The sequence below is a fragment of the Condylostylus longicornis genome, unplaced genomic scaffold (genome assembly GCF_029603195.1).
Source record: "Condylostylus longicornis isolate FDR11 unplaced genomic scaffold, ASM2960319v2 ptg000022l, whole genome shotgun sequence".
Classification (NCBI taxonomy): domain Eukaryota; kingdom Metazoa; phylum Arthropoda; class Insecta; order Diptera; family Dolichopodidae; genus Condylostylus; species Condylostylus longicornis.
In genome coordinates, this window is record NW_026577991.1 from 5,080,357 (window position 1) to 5,092,587 (window position 12,231).

At 22.1% G+C, this 12,231-nt stretch overlaps 1 protein-coding gene across 1 annotated transcript in view; it reads right to left on the bottom strand.

Annotated features, from left to right (window-relative positions):
- Positions 1 to 9,975, bottom strand: part of LOC129606867 (zinc transporter 10) — a 38,506-nt gene extending 28,531 nt beyond the window's left edge. The window contains exon 1 of the mRNA XM_055517477.1: positions 9,824 to 9,975. The gene's annotated coding sequence lies outside the window, so the exon portion shown is untranslated. The remainder of the gene's footprint in view (positions 1 to 9,823) is intronic.
- Positions 9,976 to 12,231: the final 2,256 nt, after the last annotated feature.

A 12,231-nucleotide genomic window follows, 5' to 3' on the forward strand; every position in this document is an offset into this window, starting at 1 on the left:
TTTTATCCGGGGCGAAATTCGATTCATTATCAAATCGTATAGTTGTATAAAAGTACTTAAAATTCTCAACAAAATCTACTAAAACAGTTGGAACTCAACAAAATCTACTTATATTTTACCTTATAATTCAAGTAATTTTCTAAATGTATTTTTCATCACTGCCGCTATTATTTCTAGGACAATAAACTTTTATACATATATAAAATATTCAAATAAATTAAGTAAGTAAGTAAGTAAGTAAATCATTTTTTTTTCTTTTTCTTAGTATATTTAATACTTAGTAATTTCTGTTACATTTTATGATTTCCAAGTATTTTCCATACTTACATATTTTATTTTTACTTAATCATTTTTTAAACAAAATAACAAAAATGAAAATGTTACAAATTATAAAAGCAAAAAATTTCCTATCTTTCTTCTCATTCCGCATCCCCCTCCCCCACATTCCTTTAATAATATTATGTCATTCTTACTTTATGAAAAGCTTTTAATTAATTTTTATCTTTTTTCAATTTATCAACAAAGTTTTTTTTTAAGGTAAGAAGATTAAATATTTATACAAAAATAATAAAGACATAATTTGTATTAATAAAAAATTATTACTTATTTTTTTTTTTCTGTAAAATAAAAAGAAAAGTAAAAAATAAAATATTAGAGTTAGAGTTAGAGTATATAAAAGTTTTTTGATTGTTTCTAATTAAAATTAAAAATTAATTTTTGGTTGTGGTATTTTTAAGAAAAAGTTTCAAATTTTCTGATCTTTTTTAAAAGTACTTAATTTATATAACTTAAGTATTTTAGTAATTCAAAGAAGAATTAATTAAAAAATTATTTGAATATTTCGTACTTGTTTAACAACAAATTTATATTGTGATTCTTAATTATAGTGATTCGCAGAAATTGCTTAGAGATAGTGAGTAAGTATACATACCCTTTAATGGATTAAAATACAATACAAAAATATACTTAGTGTATTCTTTGGCATTTTTTAATAATTTTTTATTTTATAACTAAAAATACTTATTATAGGTACATAATTTTTGATTACAAATGTAATTACGTAGATAATCATAATTTTTACAAGCTAAATATTGTATTATTCTATAGGTTCATGACACAAGTCTATAAATTATCCGTTTATGAAAGCTTTGGAATAATGACATTCACCGGGATTTGAAAGTAAATCAGATAGCAGTTGAAATAATGATTTATGCATTAAAGCACCAAAAAATAAATCACACCAATATCGAAATGATCCGTTCATAACAAAATATAAGATTAAAGAAGTTGAAATCTTTTGACTTGATTCAATGGAGTACTGCATACATGGTTTTAAGTAAGTATATTAAATCAATATTTTGATGCCCTCTTCTCTTCGTTCATCGCAATATATAACGGTATATCAGCAATATTTCTCCTGAAAAAATATTGCTGATATTGAATCATAGCTTATTTATGGTATCATCTTCTACAATTCCAGTTTGAATACAATTTTTGTACTAATAAGAACAACTCTATATTTTTTTGTAATATAATAAAAGACCTCAATAAAATGTCCCATGAAATTGAAGATGCTTTTGATGAATTTTACATTGATACTGAATCAGAATTTTTAGAAGACGAAATGTGTGGTGGATAGCTTATTATTCAGTTGAAATTCGTGCGGTCGGCAATATGTGTTAATGAATAAAAATTAAAAAGTTAAATTAAATAATATAAATATCTATAAAATGTACATGTCTATAGTAAAAGAAGAAATCCCGTCAAGAAATACAAAATATTTAAATATGTAAATATAAGTATGTAACCAGTATGCTTTACGTTTTTTGCTATTATTAACTAGTTCTGTTAATTTGCCTAAAATTATAAAATACAATAAAGAAATTCATACAATAGACATAAATGGCATCTTTCCAGCTTGTAATTTGGATTTGAGTCCCAACACAATTTAAAATTAAACGCATATAAAGCAAAAAATCTGTACAGAAATTCATGCTGCCATATTTACAGTATACACGTATTTATCATTAATAATGACTTAATGACATTTTATCTAGAAAGAATAAAAATGTTTATCTTTATTTTCTCTTATTTCATAGAGTCAACATACGCATAAATATACATAAATACACACACAGACATATTCCCAGAAAAAATCAAATCAGCATTTTTTTTTATTAATTTTTTGTTTCCTTTTCTCTTAATTTTTTTTTTCTTATAGTTTTTTTTGCATATTTTTGGAATTTTTTTTTAAAAAACGTCATCTCCTCTCCTCAGTAAAATTTTATTTTTATCATAAAAAAAAAAATTTAATTCGGTTTTTTCTCTTCTCTCGTCAATATTTTTCTCTCTTTTTAACCATTATTGACAAAATCGAAAGATATTTTAAATAAAGTATAAAAGCCAAAGTACAAAATTATTGTTAATTCTTAAGAAATATAAAATCAAAACAAAAAAAAACGCGATAATAAAATAAATCAAGTGTTTTTTTTTTATTAAAAAAGAAAAAAAAAACATTCAACTTTTTTACTCATTTTTTTTTTTTTTTAGAGGGAAATCCAAAGATAAACAAGTCAATGTGTAAATTGGTTGGTTATTCACCACAATATTTTATTTTTGTTTGAAATCATTTAATTTTAAGTATTAATACAATACCTATACATATATATACGTATATATGTACATACCTGTATATAATATATACATACATAAATGCACATACTTATTTACAATTAAAAAATTTCTATTCTAAATCTAAAATGACGCAATTGCTTAATTAAAATTATGAAATTTAAACCATGTTCGCACAATTTATCCACCGTTCATTTCAAATAAAGGGTAGTTATTTATTTTTCAAGTAAATAAAAGATTATATTTTTCAAATGTACACATGTATGTATGTAAATTCATATTTTGTTAAAGAAAGTATTTCCCATGATTGAGTTAAAAGTGTATTTTAATTCTATTAATTACTGGCTTAATTAATTATTGTAATAAACTCAAAGCAGCAGACAAACAAATCGTTTAAATACATTAAATAAATATTGTTTACATTTTGGATTACACTCATGTTACAATATTTGTAAGTAAGTACTTGCACATCAACAATTTTTTTTTTAAATTGACATGAGTACGAACATTAATGAAAATTTAATATTAACAGAACGTTTATAAATTTAATATTAACCTAATTAATTAAAAATATTTAATAATGAGATCTTTTATAAAAATTGTGATTTTGTAAAGAAATTAAAATTTATGTTGTTAAAACGGAATCCAGAATGGGTGGTTTATTTTGAAAATGACCCAAATTTTGTAGCAAAATTATTAAATTTGACATTAAATTTGAACGCCATCAGATAATATTTCAGTTTGTTTTGTAAACAGTCACGAGACTTTACCGTAAATTTAATGTTTGATTTTGTCGTTCAATGTAAACAGTAGCTAACTGCTTATTTACTTATATTTTGTTATTTAAAATTGAAACCGAATACCTATGTTATTCAACTAATAAAATACATTATTTATCTTCAAATTTAAGAGTTACCATATTTGCTTAAAAAATTCTGTCTGATAAAATAATCGGTTCAATTAAAAACAAAAAAATTGTTCATCTAATATTCCACTTTTTTTTTTTTAGTTTTTGTGACTCTATTTTTAAAATTTATACCAAAAAAATTTCTGATATTAATATTTATTTTTGATTTGAATAAATATAAACATTAAGGTATATACATATGTAGTAGATGAAAATTATAAAAAAAAAATCAATTTAAATTCACAATATTCAAATTTTTTTTCGGTATACAATTCATTCTAAGTAAACAAATATTAAAATTCTACACAAATATTCCAAAAAAAAATAAAAATATATTATGTATGTACATACATAAATACAAAAATTGTTTTTTTTGTTTTTTTGTGCCGAACAAAAGGGTTAATCAAAAACCGTCAATAAATTTTTTTTTTATTATTATTACGGTTGACCTGTTTCTTTGACACGTGAAAGTTTTATTATTGTACCTTATTCTACTTCCTTTTATATCCATATAGAATACGTATATGTAACGTAGATGTAATTTGAATGTATTTGATAAGTGACTGCGTCATATTGTAGACGGAAAAGGAATCAATGCAAATAAAACTGACATATTCCAACTTATTGAATATATTGTATAGATTTAATTTTAAAATTTATGACGACATTCTAAATTCTATATACTTATATAGAATCCATTTAATATTGTTTAAACAAATGGGTAAATTTTTAGAGAGAGGGAGAAAAAAGACAAAGATGATCAAATATTGGACATGACTACGTATAAGAATAAAAAAAATTATTGGAATGTACATACGAGTATGTACATATGTACATACATATATAAAAAAAACTTATAGCAATGAAAATATTATTACATGTGTCATCGTAGGAATCGTCATCATTGCAAATTGAAAAATAATATTGACTAGACAATCATTTTTTCTTATAAGAATTTATTAAATTAATTCAATGAGCCAATTTTGTGATGCACTCCAAAATTAGTATTAATATTGCCAAAAAAAAATTTTGTTCAGCATGAGTTTTTTTTTCGATTATTTTTATACTAAATATACTGTACTGATTACATTTTCAAGTATTTAATCTTAAAAGTAATCAAACGATTACTTTCGAAACCAATTGTGAGTAAAATATTAAACGCTTCTTCTGTTTTAAGAGTGCCAAGTATTTTATATTTTAGAATATAATTTAATAAGTAATCACTCTCAATTTGTTATTCATATGTTTACTTACATACGAGTATACCATTAGTGTATATTGTACTCGTATGTGTTTTAAAACTAAAAATTACATTTTATTAAATAAAAGAATAAATTCAATTCATTTTTACCACACTTATGTATAAATTTATCATATATATATTTCTGATTATTTACACAAAATTATACATAATATATAAACAGTTGTTTACTAAACAAATATATGTACATAATATGCAAGTTTGTATATTTTTATACACAACAATGTATACTTATATTTATAATATTGCATAAATTTTTGTAATAAGTTCATTAGTCATTAAGAATAACAACATTTTTGTAAGTCATTTATTAAGAATTTTATAAATAATTTTTTGGAAGATAAATAATTCATATTTTTTTTTAAATAATTTGCCAGATAAAATTTATTACTTATGTATATACTTAATAAATTTCGTAAAATATAAGTACATACATATCTTTATGATTACATTCCTTTTTTTTCCGTATATGCTTTTCCCCGTGAATTTTGATTGGTTATTTAACCAACAATTTACTTCTAGAAAAATTCTCAAATGGAATTCAATTACTTATATGAAAAATAAATAAAAATTATAAGTACCAAAATAAAAATTACATATTTTCAATGAATATCAAATTTGTGATTACTTACAAGTGTCAACATATTTTACTTACTTATCTGTAATTTACAAAATAAAAATGATTCTTTTTCTAAAATTCCACAATATAGGAAGCATAAAATTTTTACAATTAAAGTAAAGAAGAAAATTAATTATCATGTACAAAGAATTTTATTGTAAGGCGGCGCGCACTTATTTTATCATTAATTAAATATTATCGGGCAGATAAGATTCTTAACATTAGCAACTTAGCATTTTTAACATTAGATTCTTACTATTCATACATTGAAATTTATATCTAAAGTAGGTACCTAACGTAAGTAGTTCAGAAAAACAAAAATATGTATTCCTAATTGATAATTACCCAAAAAATGAAAAATATTGAAATTTTATTTATAAAGTAGGATTTACTTCAAAATTTAAAAATTTTTTCAAAATTTTCATTATTTAAAATAACAATAGCGTGTTGTTGAAATTTTATTTAAGCATTTACCAAAACTTATTTAATTTTTAATTCTAAACATAATCAATTTAAAATTGGTATTAAATACTTGGTTATCATAAGTACCTACGTGAAATAATATGTACTTGGGAGTATTGATGATTAGATTACCAAATATCTTATCCGTACTTAAGTATTTACCCTATCTAATTAATTACTTAATATTAGATTACCAAATTTACTTAAAACGCATTTTCTTTTTTTTTTAAATAAATTTTTGAATAAATATTTTTGAAGATTTAAACATAAGTTAGTTAATTTAAGAAATAACAAAATTTAAATCAAAATTCGATGCTTAACAATCAAAAATGTTTTTTAAATAATTTTACACACTTAGTGATCGAAAAATTGTTGTTCCGCATCTAAGTAAGTAAACTATTAATTTAATATATGTACATATGTATGTTCTTAAAGATAGTGGATTCATTGGTTCGTCATTTTTGAGTTGAGCAATTTAAAGTCGAACTATTTTTTCTCTTGATTGTTCATTGGTTCGTCTGAAACAAGCTGATCGTTTGTTTTTATTATAATCCATTCATTACTCTTTTGATAAGAATTATTATGTAATTGTAATAGAGTAGTATACAATGAATTTGACGTTTTAAAAAAACCTCCGCACTAAAGTTGAAGTTGATTCAGAGAGAGCGAAAAAAAAAAAATGTACTAAAAATAAAAAGAATGTCAAAAATCCAAATTTTCATATAAAATAACGTCAGCTCGTTGTTTAACTGACGAACTGATGAATTCAGCTTAATGGTAATAATTAAATATTATTCCGTATGGACACACGAATCTTCATTTTCTTTCATTACTTGAATTTTTATACTACGTTTCGTCCCTCTTTCCAATATTTGTACATTTGTAGTTTTGTAGTTATAAAATTTCTATCTACTTTTTTGAATCCAAAAATTTTTTGAGGTTATTTTTCCAAAGAAAAATTTTTCAGTTTTTTTTTTTATCGCCTACTTTTAGGTTATCCACTTTTTTTTTATATTCTGTTTTTAAAATTTGCAGCCATTATGTTATAAATTTTGGTTAATAACTCGGAAAATGCAAATTTTCAGTAGAGCCAAAAAACTAAAAATCTCTTCTTACAGCTCAAAAACAATTTGTAAAATTGTAAGCCTACTTAATAATATTTATCCCTCATTTTTTTTTCATTGTTAGGTTTTCTTCTACAATTGCCTTTTCCCTACTCCTTTTTATTTACTTCAATTTATTTGTTTTTTTTTTTTTTTATAATATTTTTCTTTGTCAATTAACAATATTTGTTTTTTATTTTAAATTTCAATGTTGATTGACATTGATTATTGAAGTTAAGCATTTAATATCTCTATATTTATTTATATACATATATATATATAATTATACGTATATCTACAAGTACTTATTTATTCTATACCATCTATATACCATCCATATCATAACTACTTATGTATGTATGTATATTCGAACATATATTTACATAAATGTAAATTATTGAATAATACAAAAAAAATAACAACAATGTTAATTATGTAATTGAAAGCTTTGAATATTTGTATACAGAAAATTACTTAAAAAAAAAAAAAACATTGTAAATTTTTCAATCTATAAGGAAATCATGAATGTATGAAACATTATTAGAATTCAAATGATCATTAAATAGTTTGTTATTTTTTTTTTTCTGTTATTATTATTTAATAGGCAATTTTATAGATTGAATTAAAAAAAAAAATTTTAGTACTTAATTGAAAATTCTAGTATTTTTTTTTTACAATAATGCAAGTACTTAGTATGTTCTATTAGTAAATAATAAGAGTAAGACCAATTTTTACTTAAATTATCAACAATAATCAAAAGTTTGTAAGAATAAAAAAAGATATTGCTGAAAAATTAAAAAAAAACACAAGAATATAATATGTTCTTCCGAAGCATCATAGATTTATTAAAAAAAAATCCTCAATACCTACCACATTTTAAAAATTTTTAAAAAATTTGAAAATCGTTCGGAAATTATAAGTGTTTTCCTAGTAGGTACATTACAAATTGATATGTAGACTGCAAATTAAAAGAGATGAACCTTATTTTCAAAAATATTGCAATTTAATTATTAAATAGTACTTAATTGTTGTGAATTTAATAGATTTTTTCTACTTATATCATTTGCAAAATATTTTCAAATTTTTTTCTTATTTTAAATAGAGGGTTTTTAGCCTCATAAACTTTTCCGATATACATAGTACGAGTACGTATACATATTTCCTTTTTGTAAATGAAAATTCCATACCTACTAATGTAAATGATTCTTTTGCAAAAAAAATATCGTATTACTCTTACAAACTTTTAACCAATAATAATGATAGCCTATCAGAATGAATATTGTTATACCTATACCTAAAATTATTATTATACTATACCTAAATTTACTTATTTACATAATTAAATGGAAATGTTATTAAAAATGCAGCTTAATTAACTATTCTACTTTCATATCACTCTACTATTCAGGTCTCTACTTTCATATACTGAGTTCTTTATCAAACATCCATCAAATCAAACATCCTTTAAGAATATTTGCAAATTCCTTTCTTTATTAATTTTAAACCTAAAAATACTTTATATCAAAACAGTATAAACCTAAGTCCTTATTTACAGATAACTTAGCATTAAATAATATATTAATACTTAATTATATAACATCAAATTATTGTATTAATAAATATTTTAAGAATTTATGTACTTAATCAAATTCTTTATTTAATATTTAATTTAAATATTTAAAATACAATTAACAATGTGTAATATAATTTAGAATACCTATTAGGCACCTTATTTAATAAAATATACCTATTAGGCACCTTATTTGATATATCCTTTTCTTGCTTAATCTAGGGCAAATAGGTATATTGTTTATAGAAAATCTTATACTCGTACGCATATTATAGTATCCTAATATACGAGAGTAAAATTTCACTGAAAAATATGAAGTCGTTAATATTATTTTTTAAAAAAATATGATTTTTGTAACCATTGTACCTGTTTTGGGTATTTTATTTAATGCTGATAAAAAATAAAAGACAACAAAAAACCAATTTATTTTTAAAAATATGAATAAGAACAAATACTTATGCTGACAAATCATATTTATACTCGTACCTACTTTCCAACTAAATTGGTAATTTTTTTTTTCAAAGAAATTTAAGTATATACTTAACTAGTTTATTAGCTTGATGTGTGAAAAAGATAAGAAATAAAAGTAGACAAACATTATTTGGAAAGATGTAAGAGTTTCACTTATATAACATGGAAGATAACAAATTCATGGTTACATAATTCGGTTTGATCTAATTTAGTTTCTGTTTCTTGATTACTGAATTTGAAATATAAAATTTTTTTGGCAAAATATTTCCATAATATATCTTCCTCCAAATTTTCATTCAATACATAATACTAAAAAAATGTAAAGAAAAATTAACATTTACAAAAATAGAAAGAAATTGCGAAGATTTTATGTACTTCCAAAACTAAAAAGAGGTGAAAAGATTAAACATGTAAATAACTTGTTACCACGTAGAACTTGTAGATAATTATAATGTAAAAATTGACCAAAGTGGGTAGATATCTTCTTAATTTTTAATATTATTCTTGTACATATTCAGGTAGGTAGTTATGTAGGTATATTTCCACTATCACAACTATTTTGCTTTAATTACATACTTACAATTAAGTATACCATCTGTGTTAGAAATTTGATTGGAAGCCTAATAATTTCTAATTGGGCTCAGATAAAATAACAAATTCATATTATTTTATTTTAGAACAATGCGTAAAAACGCAGACAATCTTATCTGTACATATTTATTTATAATGAAAATACCTATATAAATAAAATTATATATAAAAGCTTAAAAAAAAAACAAAATACTTAATTTTTACTTACATTTATAGCGACTGTATATTAGAATCCTTTTTCCAGAAACAAAAATAATAGACGAATACTTAATGACTGTCTTTTAATTACAGAAACTTTTCTTATCTCTGTTCCCTCTTTGATTTTGGATTTAGGTACCTATAGGTAGGTACTTGCTTGATTTTTTTTTTGTTTTCCTTTTTTTTTGTCTTCTTATACTTATTTCTTCTTTTTTCTTTCAAATCACTTATCTTTGTTTATATAAGTAAGTATACTTAGTATTATGTATGAGAACAAAGCTTATACTTGTATTTTCAGTAGAACAGAATATATAGGTTTCCTCATCCGAAAAAAATGAGGCCAAATAAGCAGGTTAGATTGCTAGGTGATAGGGTGTACTGTGTAGTAGTTGACTATATTCTTTTTTTTTTTTGTCTTAATATATTTTTTTTGATATTATTGTTATTTTTTAATTTTTATGTATGTATCCCTTGAAAGGATACTATACTTTCTTTTGTTAAAGAATAAGAAATTATTTTATCAATTTTTTTACGTACATGGGTATATACATGTACATTTATTGATGTTTGGTGATGATACGGTAGGTAGGATGGTAGTTACCTACTTAATTTATAAGCAGTATTTGTACTAAAAGAATGACTGACTGCACTTGTTTTAATATTCTGATAAAGAATATAAAAAATCAATTTGTCATACTTAATTTTGATATCTACGTGTTTAATAATTTTACAAAATTTTATCAATAATTTATAAATCTTTTATTTTGGAATTTTATTATTTACGCATAGGTTTTTTTATAATATATTAATTTATAATTTATTATGCAAATCAAATTTTATTTTTTTTAGTATTTTTGCACTCGTCACTTTGCAATCAAACATTTATACTCAATTTTTTTTTTGCCTTCATTTAAAAGAAAAATAACAAGAAAAACAAAGAAAATGAAAAAACGAAATCAGTGACATTAAAAATTATTTTATATCTAGTCACGTTTAAAAAACTATACATACATACTTATATAGCTATCTATATTAAAAATTTTTTAACTAATGAAGGTTTTTAGACCAAAAGATAAAAATTGTACACACACAAAATTTTTGATTAAAATTTTCTTTCATTCAATTTTTTACTTCAATTTATTTTGTAATATAGAGAACGAAACCGAACAAAAAATAAAAAAAAAAAAACGTAAAAAAAAATATGAATTAGAAATCACAAAATTTTAAATAATCAATTTATTATATTTTGTTTTTTTTTTACTCAAGATTAAATTTGATTTTAATTAAACAAAAAAAAAAAAAATAAGAATTTCTCTAATTTTTTCCTTCTTTAATAACGTTTTAAAAGCGACCGAACTCGAACTGTATATTGTGGATTCAATGAATTGACAATTCGAAATTGAACTATCAAAGGAAACAATTTTATTGTAAAGAAGAAAAAAGTATTTTTTTTTTTAAATGTAGTAGAAAACCCAAAAAACATATAATATTTTTGTGATAAAAAATATGACAGTAGACAAAGAGTTGTCATAATGTCTGTATTATTCTCTAGAAATTTGCTAAAGAACAGATTCACATCTGTCAAAATTATTCTTACTGCTCATATAAACGCTACTTGACTTAAAATTTTTAAATCATATTTATCTGATAAAATTATTAGATTAATTAAAAAATTTACTGCATATACGCTGATTGATAACTTGAAAATGATAAAATAATATATATGACTTGTCAGCTAATGTCAAACTCAAGTCGATTCAAAACAATATTATTTCAACTTGTATAGTATATAAGTACTCTGCTCTTCATGCAAACGAAGTATAAAAGTATTTAATTTTTTACTTCAAAATGATTAGAGCTAAAATTCTTCTTCTTTTTACAAAAAAAAAAAAAAATTTCGGATTTGACACTTTTTTAGATTTTCAAAACTATTAAGACTAATTGAGAGAAAAAATTCTATCGTGTTCATTTTTAAAATGAGGGCTTCTGGTTTCAAATTTTTTTTTTTGATTATTTAAAAACACTCGAATGAAAAGCTAAAAAAAGAAAAATTTTCCACGGCGAAATGTCAAACAGGGTTTTAACGAATATTTATGAAATTAATATTTGGCCTTAGATATTGAATTAAAATTGATATATTTTGAACAGCAGATTTTGCTGTTCCGCTGATGATAAAAAAATTTTCATGATTTACATATATTTATCATATATCTACTTATCACTATCAAAGTTTAAAGCAGTCTCATTACATTTACAAAGCTTTTAAAAAATTAATTTAATTATAACAATCTCATATTTTCACGCAATTTAATTTTAAGATTTAAAAACAGCAGAATTAGTTGTTATTAACACAACATTGAATAAGTTTTTTCGTTTATAAGTTTTCTCGTTTTGTAAAACTGCCATGGTACTTAGTAT